Source organism: Tinamus guttatus, unplaced genomic scaffold (assembly GCF_059628265.1).
Source record: "Tinamus guttatus ecotype Peru unplaced genomic scaffold, ASM5962826v1 Tinamus_guttatus_pri_ptg000100l, whole genome shotgun sequence".
Lineage (NCBI taxonomy): Eukaryota > Metazoa > Chordata > Aves > Tinamiformes > Tinamidae > Tinamus > Tinamus guttatus.
In genome coordinates, this window is record NW_028288634.1 from 146,960 (window position 1) to 166,944 (window position 19,985).

Sequence of the window (19,985 nt, forward strand, 5' to 3'; positions counted from 1 at the left end):
AGCAACCCGCTATTATGGCGACACACACAGATTCGCATTAGTAGTATAACTGCGACCGGATGAAGCAGTGCATTGAACACACCGGTCACTGTGGGTGACAGGCCAAAGAAAATTTCACATCAGTGGTGGCCTCCCACCGTCTTAATCCATTCCATGACCTGCTTTATCCTGTTGCCATCATGATGCACAGTTGTTAGTATCTTTTTAGCTTCTGCCTTAGCATTTTCTAACAGCTGTTGTAAATTTTCATGTTCTAACACTTCTTTTACAAGCGACAAATCCATACTTATTGGGATCAGGTTCATGCTATGATATAGGTTATAGTTTCTAATTAGCATTAAACAGTCCGGTCATAGCTTTCCTTAATTAGCACATATTTACACATTGTTCTAGAACACACGCATCCTTTCCCTACATAAGCTAATGTGGTTTTATTATTACTCTGCGGATTGATCTCAAAATGGCACACACCCTCCTTGATATCAAAGCAAACATTGCTCACCTTAAGGGCATCATCTTCCCATATGAACCCCAACCCCCGTTCTAAAATACAGGCTTCTAGATCTATCAACTGCCATTTTTTATCAGACACCCTTGCCCACATTCGGTGGTCGGGGGGGGTGGGGGGGGGGTAGAACACAGATTCGTTGGTGTTAATTCCCAGAGCTACAATGGGATAAACCTTCTCAATGGTGACATCTGCCAGGGTCAGTAAGTAGGCAATGACTGCGCTGAGGATCTGGTCATGGGTGAAGGTCACAGGTCTTCATCACGCTTGAAGCTGTCGCTCTTCCTCCGTGGTCGCATCCCACACGATTTTTCAGATCTCAGTGGGGAGGGCTCTGTTGTCTCCGTCTCTCAATATACCTGCAATGACACTCTGCACCCACATCTGGGCCTGGATGCAACTAAGAGCGAGGGACAAGTTATTTTGTTCAATTCCCAGTGCTTGCAGCACACCTAATGATCTCTACATGGGGTCACGGGTCCTTCCGTGCCCCTCTACTGGAGCTTGGCTGTTGCTTCATTCTTGTTTCCTATACTGAACTATTTCCCTACTCTCTCTCCAAGGATACAAGTCAGAGTAGGGCTCCCAATCCTCCCTCTCCCTCAGAACATCTGATCCACTCGTGGCGGGGGGATGGGTGAGGGAGGAGGGGGATGTCTTAGTTTTCGAGAAAATCTGTTTTCGCTGTCTTGGGGATTATTTCGATTCTTGGCCCCCCGCCCCCATCTCAACGCCATCTAAGGTGATCCATAGGGACCCTCTTCCACTCCAGATCTCTGGCTCTGGCAATGTTTACTGTCTGGGAATTATCACAAGCTATTACTTCAGTCATTATGGGGATGTGAGTATCTGGTGGAATGTACCACACTCTTCCCCCAGGAAATCCCTGGAAAGGCCTTTCGAATGGTGCAACTTGGTACACATGGAAAATGGTTACCAGTGGTCCAGGCACTAGCTTAACTTTTTGACTGGATAAGTTTTTGATGCCCAGTATCAAATCTTTTTCTATACTCTGACTGGGATTTAGCAAAAGCAGGTGTCGGGTGGCACTTAGCAGAGTGAGATAAATGAGCCGCAAAACCTCCACATTACGGGCAATATGTATGCAAGCATCTGGGTGTAGCCAGCAGATCCCCCTGGGGTCCCATTCAAGTATTCCTCTATGGTTTAATACCAACCCTTCCCTGTTGCACCTTGTGAAGAAACGGACTCAGTCTGGGATGCAGAGTGAGACAACTTTATTTCCAAACCAACTTCTTTTTATACTTTCTTAACGCAAGTGTTGCAAAGCTCACAACCAATCAGCATCTGGCCACCTGCGCGGTTGTCTGGCTTTGTTTCTTTTCTTCTGATAAGATACATCTCACACGGGGCAGGGGGAGGTGTTCCTCAGTCCTCCTCTTTCTCGGCTCTGTCCCCCATCTGCTGCAAAGACTGACATCCTTGTGGTTAACTATCTGCTAACAAGGTACTATTGTCTTTAAACGAGCCTCCACACTTCCCTAGCAGAGAAGATACTAGAGTTCGCTCCAGATTCATATGCTACAGTCGAGGTGGCTACTGCACGATTCACACAGGGTATCTCTCTAATCAGGATAAGAGGCGTTGACTCTTTGGTCAACCCTCTATTGTTGAGCACTCTGATTGCTTCATGTAGATGATCTACCCACTTAGTATATTTCCCGCCCTCTAACCTCCGTAACTGCTGTTTCAATACACCGTTCATACGTTCCGCCAGACCAGCCCCTTGAGGGTAATACGGCAGGTGATACGTCCAGGTCATGTGACAATTGTTCACCCACTGTATCACCTGCTTATTTTTAAAGCGAGATCCATTATCCAATTGTATCTCTGCAGGGATACCATAATGCAGCTCTACGGTTTCTAGGCACTTGATGGCATGTGTTAGTTTCTCATCTACTGTTTCTTGATCTGGTCCTTTTATCAAAAATGTCATCTATGTATTGGATCATCTGGACCTTCCCTGGTCACAGCACCCTAGCAGCTTCAAGAGTCCGATGTATAGCTTGATGGGAGTAGGTCGAGCTATGCTTATATCCCTGCGGCAATTGGGTAAATGTATTTTGGATTTCTGTTCCACGTGAAAGCAAACTGATCCTGTGCTCCTTCAGGTATGGGGATGGTAAAAAAACGTGTTAGCTATATCAATAACAGCATACTAGGTCCCACTATGTTTCTGAACCTTCTGAAGTAGCGTTATCACTTCCAGGACTGCTGCCGTAATTGGAGGGGTAGCTTTGTTCACCCCTCGATAGTCCACCATCATCTGCCAACTGCCATCTGGCTTCTTGATGGGCCAGATGGGTGAATTAAAGGGTGAATGGGCATATCAAATTACCCCACTCGCCAGTAAATCATCCACTGCAGCCTGTATTGCTTCGTCGCCCCCAGGAATTCGGTATTGTTTCAGATTCACAATCTGAGTGGCTGTAGGTATATCAGCCTCTTGTGCAAGTTGTCCCACTTGTATCACCTGTGCCATCCATGGCGTGGTCCCAAAATTCCATAATGTTCCATCCATGTCCGATGACTGGCCACGCAATACATCGATTCCAAGAATATATTCATGCATTAGGGCAATCATGACCCGGAATGTCCATCGGGGCCAGTCAGCTATTTGTATAGCCAGATCCACAAGTTTTCCCTTGACAGGCTGGTCACCCAACCCGGGGTTAATTCACCCCCATGCTTTTCTGGGTTCCCGTGCACTATTGTGACCTCCGCTCCCTTGTCCACCAGAGTGTGAACCGTTTCTCTATTTCGTTCCGACCAATGAATGGTACATGTAACAAACAGTCGATTGTCTCAGCGAGAACCCTTTGGACACTGGAGTTTGGCCACCCCCCTATTCTTGTTTCGGGTGTCCGAGCCTCTCCTGAGGGGAAAAAAAGTGGTTCCAGTCCCTCCTTTGGTCTGAATCGTAACACCATTCGCTCTAAATCCTCCCACAGGTACAACACCTGTGATCCATTAGCCTCAAACATTATTCCTGAGCATTGCTTGGCCACCTGGACTGCACAGACATTATGTCGGCGTGCTAGTTGGCGTAATACTTCTGTTGGTTTCCCATCAATTTCCTGTCTATCAATGCCCTTCTGTAACAGTAGTTGAAATAATTGAGCCTGCTCCCCAAGTCCCGGCCCTGCGGCATTTTCTCTTCTTTTTCACCCATTAGGCAAGTTGGGTTTGAGTTGGTCTAACTCCAATCCCAGTAAGTCTCCTATTTGCTGTAATCTCTCGATGATGTTCTCAATAGGACTCCCTTGCTCTGTCATTAATACGGGGATTAGATAACCCAGACACGCTTCTAGCAATTTGTTTCACATCCCAGTAACAATGGCTGCTGTAATTAAAGCCCCGGACTTCCCACCCCTACAGCAATCTTCATGGCCTCTGCCTTAAGCATCTGGCATGCTTGTCTAATAGTTACCCAGGAGGAACTGGATGGGGGCCAATCGCCATCATGGGTGTGGCAGTCAGCAAGATCCTCGGCTACCGTGGCAATAAGACTCTTGCTGCTTTCGTCTACTCTTCGCAATGCAGATTGTACATATATCCCTAAAATTTTGGGGCATCCACATTATCAAGCATCACCGAATCTGCTCCCTCCTCCATTAACCGGACTAACCAGGACTGTGGCTTCTCCCCGGGTTGTTGTTTATATTTGCTCAACAGATTTTTAAAATCTTCAGGGGTGAAATCAGTTAGTTCATCCTGTCACACCACTTGTCCTGGCCCTGGCAGCACAGCTTTCCTTCGTATTACCAGAGCGACTCGCCTCTTTGGTTAGTCCTGCGATGGGCCCTTCTTCTCTGGTGTGGGGACTTCCTCATCTGATTCCCAAATATCCCCATCCCAAGTTGCCGGGTCCCAGTCAGGGTCAGTGATAATCATCCACACCCGACTCCCTTCTGCCCCGGTTTTCTCCCTCACCCATTCTTTACCACTCGTGTCGCATACTGTGTCGCAAATTTAGCACATTTCTCCTCCAGGAGCTCCCTCTGATCATTCATCTCCAGCAGAGCCTGCCTCTGCACCACCTGGGTGGCTCGGACTGCCTGTAACTGCTCTTGGAGGAGCTGATTCCTCTCCTGTTCCTCCTTTAGTTGCCCCGCTAAAATCTCATATGCACACAGCAGAGCACCTCCCATCCGACTAGCATGTTCCAGTCGGACCGAGTTCTTAGTACGGTCAGTCTCTACAAAATGACCCCAATACTGTAACACCGCCATGGGGTCCTTCTGGGTCCATGGTTCTGGAGATACCTGGGTGCAGGTTTCCCATCGGTCCCACAGAGTATTCCATGGTTCTGGCCCCCATTCAGGATGCTCCCTCAGAGGTGCAGCCTCCCTGCAGTCTCCAGTGCTGCCTGTAGCACTCCTGAAAAAGAACCACTGCATATCACACACAGTAAAGACCACAGACACAAGCAGCACGAAGACGATTTCTATCCAGTGGCACGACCTCACGTAGCTGTGCACTCCATTAGTGAGTTTCACTCTTTCAATTGCTGAATCCCATCATCGTCGCCAATTATGTTCCGGATGGGCTAGGGATTTGGCAATAATCACGCAAAGTGAGGTGGCTACATCGAGCCTTTATTCAGGTGAAAACACATAAAAGAAGCAAAGCATGGATAATTACTCACAAGGTAATATTTGCTGCCAGGATACTGAAACTGAACATCCTCTCGGGCTGGCAGATTAGAGAGAGTTGCTGACTGGCTCCTGCGGAGACAGCATAGGCCTTAGTGTTAGGAGTTTTTCCTTCCCCCTCTTGAGCTGCCTACAAGCCTGGTTGAGCAGCCGCCTTCAGCTGCTTTTAGAGGAGGTTGGCTGTGAACCTGTCTGAGCAGCTGCCTCCATGTTCCTTATTGCTCAGCCCAGGCGGGCTAAATATCTTGTTTCTCAAGGTCTGGATTCTGCTTCCCCCAGGAGATTTTTATGACCTTACAGATCATAAAAATTTCCACCTCCTATACAGAGCTCAGTAATGTCAAATAGACTCAGGAGACAGGAGTCTCTCTTCGGTAACTGTCTTCTCAATCACCATTTGCCTATTTATGTACCAAATCTAGTATAAGCTTAAAGCTATTGATTTTAAAGAGTTGGAGTTTCTGGTCTGTTATTCCCAAATCAAATCTTTTTCTGCAGATGAGTATCACATATGCCACTTTTGATTTCTCTGTTTCAGTAACTGCTCTAAGTGGCACAATTATGTCATGGTTAGCATTTCACAATTCTGCATTGGGATTCTTTGAAAACATCTGGATCAATATCCCTAGGATGTAGGAGTTCATTACTGTTTATTTTAAAGAATTTTTATAAACTGAACACAAATACCCAGAGTCTCTCAGACTCATTTTTTTTATAATTAAAAAAAAAAATGTCCTAATTTGAGAATAGAATAGAGGTGCTTATATATGGTGCTTACTCTCATTTATTAAATAGAAAACATATTGTTAGAGTTAAAGGATTTATTTTCACTTCAACAAAAAAGCATCATCTCTTCAAGATGCAGTTCAATGGTACTTTTTTTTTCCCCAAATAAAGCAAGTTTCTTCCTACAAAACAACACTTTACAATGTATACTAAGCTAAGAATGGTGTAGCGTTGTGTGAATCCTTGTGCAATATAGCTGTTTGGTGGCTACTATGTAAACTGCAAAGCTCTATGCAGGTGTGAAACATGTAGACCTTTATTCTTAAATATCTAAAGCTTTAACAAGAAGGCCCTGTTTAAAAATATTCTGAAATGCAAATGTGATGTCGCTTTTTAATAAAAGCAGAAACTCCAGTAGCTTGCACATTCACATTATTATATCCCAGCTCTAAAGCACCCCTGTTGAAATGATATTTCTTACAGTAGATGAGAACAGATGAATTGGGGGAAGAAAGCACTGTTCTTCCTTGCAAAAGACTTGACTCTTAAGACTACCCATACACCCACTGAGGGATACTTGAGGTAAGTATCTCTATTTTTTTTACCGAATTAAGGGGGCAGTATTAGGAACCTGGCTGCCTGAGGCTCTCCAGTTAGGGAAGGGAAATGTCTGTTTAGAATGAACTTGGCTCTTGGGTGTTTTCAGATGAGTCTACCCCTTCCTTATGAGGGGAACCCAACCCCTTGTCTGATTTGAACTGCAATCGTGAAAGCTGGTGCCAGGGCTTGTTTCTGTATCCCTGAGACACCAAGGTTGACATTTGGGGCAGTTGCTGCTTGTAAGTACCAGTCCCTGGTGGGTTCCTCCTTTCAGGCATATTGCATGGCTACCCAGGAGCAATGAGAACTGGATTCACAAGTGTCCTGTGACCAGTGCTGATGTGATCAAGATGGTCTCAAAGCCATACCTCAGTCAAAAAAATAACAACTACATATACACAAAACTTTTTTATGAGAGAACAGCTGATGCCTCTGGGAGGTAGGAGTATCAAAACTCAGCGTTTGCTAAATTTCTTCAACTTTCTGATATAAGCTCAAGCCTCGAGTATGCTGTTCAAACCAGAGCTGCTAAAAATGTACAACCCACAGTGCAACTTGGCGTGTTGTTCAGAAATGGCTGTTTCTGGAGCTGGTAACCCACTGTGACATGGTAGGCTAATGCAGAGGATTTAGTGCAGTCCTCCTGGAGGAGGAACATACAGATGCCTTTGTTTCTGCCCTGACTTAGGCAAAAAGATTGTATTTGGCTTCTGTCTGTATTCCTTTTAAAAGATGGCCATTTCCTAGGAAAAACTGTTGTTGGATTTTTTGGGGGAGGAGAAGAGGCCTACAGTGTAACTTTAAGGGTAGAATTCATATTAATGCAATTTGAATGAGTCGTCATACTTCTTTCTTACATTATGCTGCAAGTACAACATAACTGAACTACTAGAATGAAAATATTTCAGGAAATTGTCTCTTAAATAATCTTTCAAAGTCAATTTAAGTGATAAAAGCAGATTAAAAATAGAAATTCATTTAAGAAGTTGTTTCATAAGAAAAATACAAAAGGTTGGAACTAACCACTTGACTCTGGGACACCAAGAACACTTCATTCATCACTGAACCTACATTTTCTACCATTTTATTTTATTTTATTTTATTTTATTTTATTTTATTTTATTTTATCTTATCTTATCTTATCTTATCTTATCTTATCTTGTTTCGTTTCGTTTCGTTTCGTTTCGTTTCGTTTCGTTTCGTTTCGTTTCGTTTCATTTTTTGCCCTGCAAAGCTATTTGGCTGCTTAGAAAGAAATAGTTAGGAAGATCTGAAAACTGTGACTCAATTAATAACAGTAGTTGTTCTTAGGACCTTCTTATTCATGATTTTGTGTGTTACTGGACCAAGTGTATTCACCGTATCTAGTTATTTAGAATATAAAAAGTGATAGAATAGAGGCATTTTCATATGCACCTGGGCATTCGGTGAAGGAGCTATTTGCACAAGATGATGAAGATGCACAAGGACCTGGAGCTGAGATGTGCAGGGCACCTTGGCAGAGCCGACAGGATGATTTTACTGTTTCTCTGGACTTAAAAGAAGGCAGTAGAGCCAGGAATGCCAACTGCTGCAACCCATTCTGTAGGACAGCTGATGCAAGCAGAGGCTCTTGACTACCTTCTGCAAATACTGAGGTGATGCTTCCCCCGCCTTGTCCCTGTCTTTGGCAGCTTTAAACCCCTTGCAGCACAGTACTGAAATCTTTTTGCTCTTCTCAAAAGTATCCTTGTACTTCTTGCAGCTCCTTTTATTCTGGAGATACTTAGGAACCACAGGCAAGAGACCCCTGTGTGGAGTATTGTGTCTGGCAGAAGGCTCCCTGGGTGGAAGAAGGCTTCTCTCTTTCCTAACAGATGGACACTCCTGTCTATGGATGGGATTTAACTAGAAAAGGCAGTCTGTTTTGTGCAGCCTTTCTGGACAAGAGCTGGATTTCTCTTCTTTCCTTCTGTAGAAAGAAAGGTTTTATGTATCAGGCAACCTGTGCTATTTCAGAGTATTCATGCAGGTGTGAATTCATTCTTGCTCCAGGTTTTATTAAATCTTTTTTCTTGTACAGACTTCCTGCTTTCAGGAAAAAAAAAAAAAAGACAATAATCCATTTCAGAAAACTATTAAGACAGGAAAAATAAGAATGAGGAAAGATAAGACCAGGACTTGTTATGGCAAAAGCAAAATTTATAATACCATGTACTAATTTAATTTCTGAGTGCTTTGTTTCCTCCAGACACGTAAGATTACTAGAACAGCTTTTTCAAGTCACTACTGAATAATGGATGTAGCAGTAAGAATCTCCCTCTACAAACCCTATTTCTATTCTCAATACCTCGAAACACTTGCCAGTTCACAGTTTTTTTAATTTTGTATGGCTTATATTTTGTGGTGGTTGATTTTAGGAAAAAGATGACCTCTGTCATCAAAATCTGGTCTCCTGTGGATGGAAAAGCAAGCCTGCTTTGGCTTCTGCTTTCCCATTTGCTCAGGTGCAAAGGCCGGCATCCCCAAAACAGGGACATATATCCCGAAGAGCAGCAAGTCAAAGGGACAGGGACTTCACAGGATAAAGTGCATTGCAGTGCATTACATGAATGAAGTTAACCTCTTTTCATTGCTCTACACCATTAAAGCTAGCGAGATGTTGCTGATGTTGCCAGTGAGCATAGGCTCAGTGCCACAGGCCAGGATCACACGTGAACACGGCTGCCTTTTCCTAGACTCTGCGTGGCACAGCTTCCAGCATCTGCAACCTCATCCAACTCCTCGGGCACCAGCCAGTACCTGGCAGCCACAGTGCTTAGCCTGGTTAATTAATACCATAATCAAAGGGCAGTAGCATAAATCATGCAGATTAGGAGTGTAAACATATTTAAGAGTCTTTAACATGAATTTATCTTCCTTTATTTGTTTTATGGTTTATGTTTTATTTTATTTTTTATGGTACATGCCCTGGGAATAGCCAATGCAATAGGACACCCAGCCTGGAGGGGCTCTCCTCAGGGCTGTGGGAGTGTTTCCACCTGGACCCAAGTGGTGGGTTTGGAACTCAGTGGTCAGATGTGATGATGTGCTTGCACTGCAGGGCTTGCGAGGAGAGAGGTTAAGGGTCGCTGCCCTCACATCGCTACCTTTGAATCACCCTCTTGCAATTAGGCTTCTCCCAGAGTGGTTAGTAGCAGGGTTGGCAGGTTCATTTTTATTGACTTTCGAGTGTCTCCTTTATTTTTTTTCCTTCAAGTTTTCTTACCCAGTACCTGGATCTCTAACCTTAATGCAAACAGTTTTTTTTTTTTTTTTTTTTTTTTTTTTTAGAGAAGCAGTACACAGAAAATGCTCTTGCAGAGTCTTCCTAAAACGATTAGGAAAAAATACTAAATAAGTAAGGAAGGAAAACATAAGCAAGGAAAAATACTAGATAGCTACTTGTTTACAATAGTGATTTATTGCCTCATTTAATATTTAATTATTTATAGCTATTAAAAAAAAAGACAAAAGACAAGAGAAGACATTAATTTAGTTTCATAGACTCTTAGAACCGTAAAGGTTGGAAAGGATCTCTAGAGATCATCTAGTCCAACCCCCCTGCACTCTCAGCGTCACCTAGAGCACGTGGCACAGGGCTGCATCCAAGCGGGTTTTGAAGATCTCCAGAGAAGGAGACTCCACAACCTCTCTGGGCAGCCTGTTCCAGTGCTCTGGCACCCTCACTGTTAAGAATTTTTTCCTTAAGTTCCTGTGGAACTTTTGGTGCTTCAGTTTGTGGCCATTACCTCTAGTTCTGTCAGTGGCCACCACTGAAGAGAGACCAGCATCATCCTCTTCACTCCCTCCCTTGAGGTAATTATAGACACTGATTAGATCCCTCTCAGCCTTCTCCAGGCTGAACAGGCCCAGCTCCCTCAGCCTCTCCTCAGAGGGCAGATGTTCTAGGCCCCTGATCATCCTTGTACTGGAGGGCCCAGAACTGGACACAATACTCCAGATGTGGCCTCACCAGGGCTGAGTAGAGGGGCAGGATCACCTCCCTCGATCTGCTGGAGACGCTCTTCTTAATGCACCCCAGGATCCCATTGGCCTTCTTGGCTACGAGGGCACACTGCTGCCTCATGGTCAAATTGATGTCCACCATGACGCCCATATCCTTCTTTGCAGAGCTGCTCTCCAGAAGGTCAGACCCCAGCCTGTACTGGTGTCTGGGGTTATTCCTCCCCAGGTGCAGGACCTTGCACTTGGCCTTGTTGAATTTCATGAGGTTTTTCACCACCCAGTTGTCCAGTCTGTCCAGGTCTGTCTGGATGGCAGCGCAGCCTTCTGGGATATCAGCTACTCCCAGTTTGGTGTCATCAGCAGACTTGCTGAGGGAGCACTCTGTGCCTTCATGAAGGTCATTGATGAATAAATTGAACAGAACTGGACCAAGGACTGACCCCTGGGGGACACTGCTAGCTACAGGCCTCCAACTAGACTCTGCACCGCTGATCACCACCCTCTGGGCTCTGCCATCCAGCCAGTTGTTAAACCACCTCAGCATCCACTCATCTCTCTCATACTTCCGGAGCTTGCCCAGGAGGATGCTGTGAGGGACAGTGTCAAAAGCCTTGGTGAAATCCAGATAGGTAACATCCACCGCTCTCCCCTCATCTACCCAGCCGGTCATTCCATCATAGAAGGCTATCAGATTAGTCAAGCATGATTTCCCCTTGGTGAATCCATGCTGACTACTCCTGAGCACCTTCTTATCCTCCACATGTTTGGAGACAACAGCCAGGATGAGCTGCTCCATCACTTTTCCGGGGACGGAGGTGAGGCTCACTGATCTGTAGTTGCCTGGGTCCTCCTTCTTGCCTTTTTTGAAGACTGGCATGACATTGGCCTTCTTCCAGTCTTCCGGCACGTCCCCCGTTCTCCAGGATCTTTCAAAGATGATGGAGAGCGGCTTAGCTATGGCATCTGCCAGCTCCCGCAGCACTCTGGGGTGCATCCCATCAGGGCCCATGGATTTGTGGATGTCAAGTTTCCCTATGAGCTCTCTGACCCAACCTTCCTCTATGCAGGGCAAGTCTTCCTCTCTCCAGGCACCCTCTCTGGTTTCTAGGGTCTGGGATTCCAGAGGGCTGCCCTTGGTAAACACTGAAGCGAAGAAGGCATTCAGTAGCTCTGCTTTTTCTGTGTCTTTCATAACCAGGGCACCCATCCCATTCACCAGCAGACCCACATTTTCCCTGATCTTCCTTTTGCCATTGATATATTTGAAAAAGCTCTTCTTATTATTTTTAACATCCCTTGCCAGATTTAATTCCAATTGTGCCTTGGCTTTCCTCATTACATCCCTGCATTCCCTGACAACATTCCTATATTCCTCCCAAGGGGGCTGTCCTTTCTTCCACTTTTTGTATACTGCCTTCTTCTGATTGAGTTTTAGCAGCAGCCCCTTGCTCATCCACGCAGGCCTCCTGCCCCCTCTGCCTGACTTCTTACTCAAAGGGATGCACCGCTCCTGAGCGTGGAGGAAGTGCTGCTTGAATACTGACCAGCTCTCTTGGGCCCCCCTTCCTTCCAGAGCCCTAGCCTGGTCTGGTTAGCTTGGGCAGTCCTGCTGTAGTCAGGTGCCCCCTTCTCAGCTGGTCCCACTGACTCTCCTGCAGAGACCTGCCCCTCTCAGTATTCGTCTCGCACTCCCACCAACAGGGTTAGTTGCATGTGTTTGCAGGATTGGTCTATGGAGCAGGGCAGCAAGGAGGAAACAGTGAAATGTTTTTAAGAATGCATGAGCAAAGCATATCAGCTGAGAAGTAGACACCAAAATAGTTTGGAAAGATTGAGGTTTCACAGCAGCCATTAGCAGCTTTTCCTGGGAGACAGGCCGAGCTTGCTTTGTGCAGCTCATGTCTAGGCAGTGTGTGCTTTGCTTCATACATTCCACAATTTCACAAATGCCTATTTACTTCTCAAGGGAGAGGCACAAGATTTAAGATTGCATGAGGTGCTCTTGGACACAGGACCAATCCAGGCTTTAATGTATTTTCTGATGCTACTGGTAGCATTGCAATCCTCTGCAGAATATATTTGAATGCAAAGGCACGAGCTGACTGCTTTGAAGTAAATCTGGGAAATGGTGAAATGCAAACCTGATGGCAGAGAAAGGGTGGCTGCCCCTCCCTTTCATATGGCACATACAATGCAAACGAAAGCTAGAGAGTGACAATCAAAGACTTTGGGAAGCAAAGGGCCAGAAAAAAAATCTTGTCAGCTTGTTTTATGCAAAGCAGTATTTAGCCTGCTGAAATAGAGTTCAACAAGTAGATCTTTAGGGACCTACTTGTTTGAAATTAAATCTAAAGCTTGCACTCCCGTAAGATTCAGAATGGACTATTACACTGTGTTTCAATGTTGAGACCAGCACTGCTCACATTTACAATGTGTCTCCAATGGAAAATTTAGGTTGGGCTTTGCCAACTTCTATCCAGATTGTTGAGAAATCTACTGATTTTTTTTTCAGTTTTTGTAAGACAAACTGATTTAATAAGAATGTTCTTCAACATGAATGATATTTCTTAGTCATTTGCTGAGATTTGTTGCTGTTGTGATACTAGGGATGGTGAGGATGATAACTAGACAAAATAAGTAGTAATAAAGTTCTTACTATTTAAATATAAAAACAATACTATACTTCACTATTGTGAAATACTGCTGCAGAAAGGATGCTTTCACATGAAGATCTTGTAGCTTGTAGCTATTGAAAACTTCTAAATGAATCAAGAAATTGAGGGACTTATTTTTTTAAATCTGTAAGAAGTGTACAGGGAAGGGTATGGAAGTACTAGGAGGAGTACAGCAATCTCCTGGTCTACATGGAGTTAAATGAAATGACTCTGAGCCTCCCTCTGCAGTGTGACAAATTTTGTAGATTTAGCAAAGTGCTGAATTTCTTATATTTGGCTATTTCTTGTTGAAATGATGTAAAACTTATTTTCCCTGTGGTTCCATTACTTCCTGGTGCCACTATAAGAAAAGGCAAGTTCTCTTGAGAAAAATAAAAATAAAAAAGTCCTTTTCTATTTAAAAAATGTTAAAAAAAGAATTTATGTGTCTGACTTGGGCATAATTATTTCTCATTTTCAATGCAGATGGAATTTTAACAGTGTTCTTTAACCCAGCATAGTTATTGTTATGGTCTGAACTTATCCAGTTTACAGAGCCAGGCTTAGGTTTCATTCACACATGTTTATATCATGTGTGAATAAGCCAAATCATGTCCAACCCAGATTGGTTGAATTTACAAGGTGGGCTTTGTTCCAAAGCTTGCTGAAGCAGATAAACAGTCAAAGAAGAGCCAGTCAATAAATTGGAAAAGAAAAAATGTGTGTGTACTGAATGGAGTACATTGCTTGATCCAGAAAGAAAAAGAAATAAAAATAAAAAATTGCTATAGCGTTACTTCACTCTGAAAGTACAGGGGCCTCTCAACCTTGCAAGGAGCTGAAAAATATGCTAGCATTTCTACACCCTGAAAGTACAGGGGACTCTCAACCTCACAAGGAGTCACCTTAGCCCAGCATCCCAGGTAAGGGGAGGGTAAAGATACTCACATCATGGTCCAGATGGAGGAGATGTTCGGGTGTCGTTCCCGATCCCTGCTCAACTCATCCATGCTGGACTCTGTCTTTTATAACCTTAGGGAAGGAGTACATGACTGTGCTATGGTCATTCTTACAAAGCACTTCAGAGGGGGATCTATAAGAGCATCTGCTTTTTTTTTTTTTTTTTTTTTTTGCACTGCCAGCATAATGGGCCTTGGTTCCTTATCAGTGTTTGCAAGCGTGTCCAGTTTGGCATTGTTGCAGTGTTTAGCGAAGCAAGACCGCCCTGCCTCTACAGGATTTCCCACTTCCCTATCTTCCTGCTGGGGACAGTGCCCATGGTTTCCCTATCATGTCTTTGCCACATGGTCAGAGTGCAATTCATCAGTGTCTTTGTTAACTCCTTACTCAACCATCAGGTTTAATAATTAATTGCCCAACATTTTGCTGCTTTGGGGACAATATGATTTAGGAAGCTGATGGTGTTAATGCCTCCCATCCTAGAAAAGGAAGATTGGACTGATGGGGAGTTGAGGGGAATATACTGCTCTTGCTAGTTGCTATTTGCTAATTGATAAGCCTATCCCTTATAACAATTGTGCCAGGTAATGGTGGATGTTGTTATTACAAAGATCTTGCGCTGGTGAATCAACTAACTAAAGCCCAGTGGTTGTTGCCCCTCTGGATTATTTTACTGTTTCCTTTAATGACAGATAGCATGACAAAACCCCATTGCTAGAGTCAAAAGAAGAGAAATAATAGAATGTCTTGGGTCTGAGTTAGAAAATTTTGAATAATCTTTCTCATTTTAAAACACAGCTAAACCCTTCCAGGAAAGCTCAGCTTTCCTGTATTTAATAAAGTGTACTCTATTGAAAAAAAAAAAAAAATCCACTATTTGCTCTTGCAAAACATCTTCCATGCAATAAGGTCTTTAAAGACAGAGCAAAGCAAATGGACCCAAACCAAGTCTGAAAAAGTAATTAAAACTCATAGCGTTTGCATTAGCATCAATTCTTCGTCATGGAGTTTCAGTAACTTCATAAATTCAGGAATAAACCCTTGAAAGAAGCCAAGAGTAGTATATTCTCCTCAGCTCCAAGTGACCTTCCTCCTGGATGGAGTCAGGTTTCTGCCTACATGGATGTCAGGGAATGGTAAAGACCTTTGCTTAATAACAGCCATGATCCATAGCATATTAAAATGAAAACCACCAAGATTCTTACATAGAATTAATCTTAAAACTCATTCATGTTCCAAAAATATCTGATGCTTCCCTCCTCATGCACCTGCATATTTTACCGCTCATCACATAACCATTTTACACACAGTGACTTCAGGTGGGTTTCAAGCTTGTAGATGGATTGTTACCCTCTGAGAGCATTGCTTTGGGCAACTAGCATAATAGCCTATGTTTTTTCCTAAACATTCATATTCAGTTTGAAAGAAGTATTTCCTTAGCTGAAACACCAGGTTTCTGCGGCATTGTGCTGACTGCAGAACTCGGTCAGAGGCCCTAATTTGAAAATTGGCAGGCAATGGTTCACAACTGGGATAGCGGGAGGAAGCAGCTATGGTCTTTTCCAGGTCTGACAATTAATATAATTAAATCATGAGCTTAGTTCCATTAAGTTGCTGTCATTAAATCATGCATCTGGCAATCACAGCACCTCATGTGAACTGCTGTGGGTTCAGGGTAGTTAGATCTTCAGAATGGAACTGAGAGATTATAATCAGAAAACCCTTCTTAAACAGATTTTCTAATGAAGGAAAACATTAATAATTCCCTTATTCCTCAAAGCCATTATATTTTCAAGGAGCATAATTTAATCTAAATACAGGAAAGCTGTAAGTTAGTGTCTTTGTATTCATTTATTTTTAAGAGAAGTAAGCTATAAAGTTTACTACAGGAGACCTGCTGGAAGCATGAAACATCTAAAAGTAAAGCCCCAGAGCCCAGTTTCTGGAGTGTTACTGCTTGTCACACACAAAACACAGCCGTTGCAGCCCTTTGCTTGGACTGGGTTTTGTGACCAGTCTGAAGGCTGGCAGAGGTGGTGAGTGGGGGCAGCAGGAACAGCTGTCTAGAGGGCTGGGGGCAGATGCCCACTGCATGTGATGGAAGGGGGCAGACCTGGTACCCTTAGGGTACATCTATGGCAGGGTGTATTGGAGATGGAAATTTCTGTGATCTGTAGACTCAAAAAATCTCCTGTGAGAAGCAGAGGCCAGACCTTGAGAAAAAGATGTTTGCCTGCCTAGGCTGAGTGATAAGGAGCACGGATGCAGCTGCTCAGCCCAGTTCACAGGCAGTCCCCCTGGAAACCTGTTGAAGCCAGCCGCTCGGCCGGGCTTTTAGCCAACTTAACCGCAGACTGTTGGGTCCGGTATCCGAATTGACAGGGAGAGAGACAAACACCATAGATATATATTGTCTTTTATTAATAGAAGAAAGATAATAAGTATTACCAGCTAGCTGGGGTCCAGGCTTTCCCATGCAAGGGTCACACCACGGACCCCGACCACTTCGGGCATCCCTCTTTTATACCGTTCTTACTCAAGAGTGTTCCCCCCTCCTGTTTCCCTGTTTTGCATTCTTGTTAATGTTATCTATTTTGCTGACTTAAAACATCCGGATAAGCAGCCCTTCTATCATCCTGATTGAGGGCAGGGCACCCTAACCCCACCATCTATCAAGGGTCCAGACCCTGCCATGAGCAGGGCATCCGGACTCCGCCAGTTATCATGGGTCCTTGTGCTCTAAGACTCAGCTTATTCTACATTAGCTACTTAACCCCTACATTCCCCCCTTTTTCTTTTGCTAATATCAGAGAATCCTTTCTCGATCCTTCTGAGTTTGTCGCATGAAAATTATGTGCATAGAATTAACTCGATTTGTAGCTTTTTCCATTACCCCCATTACACATTTCCACATTATACAGATACACAGTAACAGTAATAACAGAATTACAAATACGCGTAATCCTTCTTTTATCAGTCCTGATATCCACCCAGGTAACCCTCCAAACAATGACTCTAGCCATTCGTCCATCAGTCCTTCTTCCCGTGTTATCTTCTGAGTGTGTTCCTTGAGCCAGCGCAATTGTTGTTGAATCGATTGGCTATGGCCCGACAGGTTAAAACAACATAGTCCTTCAAACTCCTCACATCCATGTCCATGCGCGAGGAGCAAGAAGTCTATAGCCGCTCTGTCCTGTAGTAATGCATGTCGCAGGCTGTTCTGATCGAGCAGGAGTTGTTCCAATACCTCGGTTGTCACATTTGCTTGCTTCTCACTCCAACAGGCTAGTTTTGAAAGTTCTCTTAATGCATTTCCTGCTGCAGCTCCTGGTACAAAGATAGCTAAGGCGACCCGTGCAGTTACAGATATTAATTGTACATTATCATTGCACTCTGGAGTTAGACCAATAGAGCGCCTTTGCCTCCTTGGCTCCTATTTCAGAGTTAGTAATTTAGCTCGAGAAGGTGCAATCATCGCTAGCTGCCCCAAGTAGCATGGCCCTCTATATGCTCTTTTTGGTATTCCTTGCCATGCCCTATCCCCACAAATTAAAAACACTCCATCTGGCAAGGCCTTAGCGGTACCATTATTCCATAGTAAATCTGTCCTATTATGTACCTGTCCTGATGGATCCCCCCATATGCTCCTAAGGGTAATCCCGCAGGGAACCGTTGTTGTAACCCGTCGACTGTCCCATTTGTCCCACAGAATGTCCCGTTTGCATATATGGGACTGCTACCACCTGGGCTGTTTCTCGCTTAGTGGGGAAGGCCTCCACCCACCCCGAAAATGTGTCTACTAATACCAATAAATATCTATACCCATATTTACCTGGTTTTATTTCCGTAAAATCTACTTCCCAATGCCTTCCAGGTTCACCACCTCTTTCCCTTATACCTTCATGGACCTTTCTGACCCTCGGTTTCATTTCCTGACACGCTTGACACCCTTCTATTATCTCTCTTAATATTTTCTTCTGATCTTGGAATCTCAACCCGAACTTTTCTATTAACAGTCCCATTTTTCTTTCCCCAAGTGTGTGGTACTATGTAACTGCTGCGCCATCCTCTGTCCCATCTGCTTGGGAATTAACATTCTTCCTCCTGTATCATAATATCCTTCTCCAGCACTTTGTTCTTCAGTTCCGCTCTTCGAGCCGAAGTGCCGTCTGGTAAACGCTGGCTCCAAACTATTTCTCCTTTCTGATTTACCACTGCAGTTCCCGCCCTTCTTTTTCCTTGCTCGACCAAGCTACTTCCATCTGTAAACCACACTTTTCATCCTTGCAGCGGCCCATCCTTTAAATCTTCCCGCACTGTCGCAGTTTCAGCTAACACCTCCTGACAATTATGCACAGGTGTTTCATACTCTGGGTTAGGCAGGAGAGTGGCTGGATTTAAAGTCGTTGGGGACGTATACATAATTCTTCCTGGGTTTAAAAGCAAGGCTTGATAATGAGTCAGCCTAGCATTTGTTATCCATCTTTCAGGCGGCTGTTTGAGTAATGCCTCTACGTAATGAGGAGCTGTTACATACAGTTTTTGCCCAAACGTGAGTTTGTCCGCATCCTTAACCATCATTGCCACGGCTGCAATGATTCTAAGGCACGAAGGCCACCCTGCGGCGACTGGGTCTAATTTCTTTGATAAGTACGCCACTATCCTTTTCCAAGGTCCTTGCTTCTGAGTTAGCACCCCCTTAGCAATTCCCGCTCTTTAGCTCACATATAAATGGAAATCCTTGGCTGCGTCCGGGAGTGCAAGTGCAGGGGCCTCTAGCAGGGTTAATCTCAGTTCCTCAAAAGATTTTCTCATAGCTTCTGTCCACAGCCAGTCTGGTTTCTCTCGACTCGCCTCATACAGAGGTTTCGCTTTTTCTGCAAACCCAGGTATCCACAAACGGCAGTATCCCACCGTCCCCAAAAATCCTCAAACCTCTCTTGGAGATTTGGGTTCCTGAATCCGAAGAACAGTCTCTTTCATGGCATCAGTTAGCCATCTCCTACCATCTCGCATCTTATATCCCAGATATGTTACTTCCGGACTACATAGCCGAGCTTTCTTAGCACTTACTCGGTATCCTAGTTTATTTAATTCTTGCAACAACTTCCTCGTACCTTCCTCGCACTCCTCTTTCGTTCTTGCTGCTAGCAGCAGATCATCCACATACTGAAGCAATTTCACACTAGGATTCTGTCTCCTGAATTCACTCAAATCTTCCTGCAGTATTTCATTAAATAAAGTCGGTGAATTTTTGAACACTTGTGGTAATCGGGTCCAAGTTAACTGACCCTTGTATCCGTTCTCGGGATCTTCCCATTCAAAAGCAAACATTTCCTGGCTCTGTTCCGTCAGGGGGATGGTAAAAAATGCATCCTTTAAGTCTAAAACCGAATACCATCCCATATCTGGTGGCATTGTACTTAACAGAGTGTATGGATTCGGGACCGTAGGATGCACATCCTCCACTCTTTTGTTAACTTCTCTCAGATCTTGAACTGGCCTGAAATCTCCTCCGGGCTTCTTTACTGGCAGCAGAGGAGTATTCCATGGAGATTTGAATTTACGCAGAATGCCAGCTTTCAGTAACCTTTTAATATGCTTCGCTATCCCTTGTCGAGCTTCAGGGGTCATTGGGTACTGCTTAACCCTAATCGGGTGAGCTCCTGGTTTCAATTCCACGACCAGAGGAATTTTCCTTTTAACTCTTCCTATTCCCAAATTCTCTGCCCATACTTCTGGGATTTCCCTCATCCATTTTTGAGTTTCTGGTCCAATTTCTTCCTTCCTCTCTTTATACAGTCTATATTCGTCCTCTAATCTAACGGTTAGGACCTGAATCGGTTGTCCTTCCCGGTCATTGATTTTTATTCC

General features: G+C 44.2%; 1 pseudogene; it reads right to left on the bottom strand.

Moving 5' to 3' along the window:
• Positions 1–5,024: 5,024 nt before the first annotated feature.
• On the bottom strand, positions 5,025–18,692 carry LOC148595424 (endogenous retrovirus group PABLB member 1 Env polyprotein-like; annotated as a pseudogene).
• Between the last annotated feature and the right edge of the window lie 1,293 nt (positions 18,693–19,985).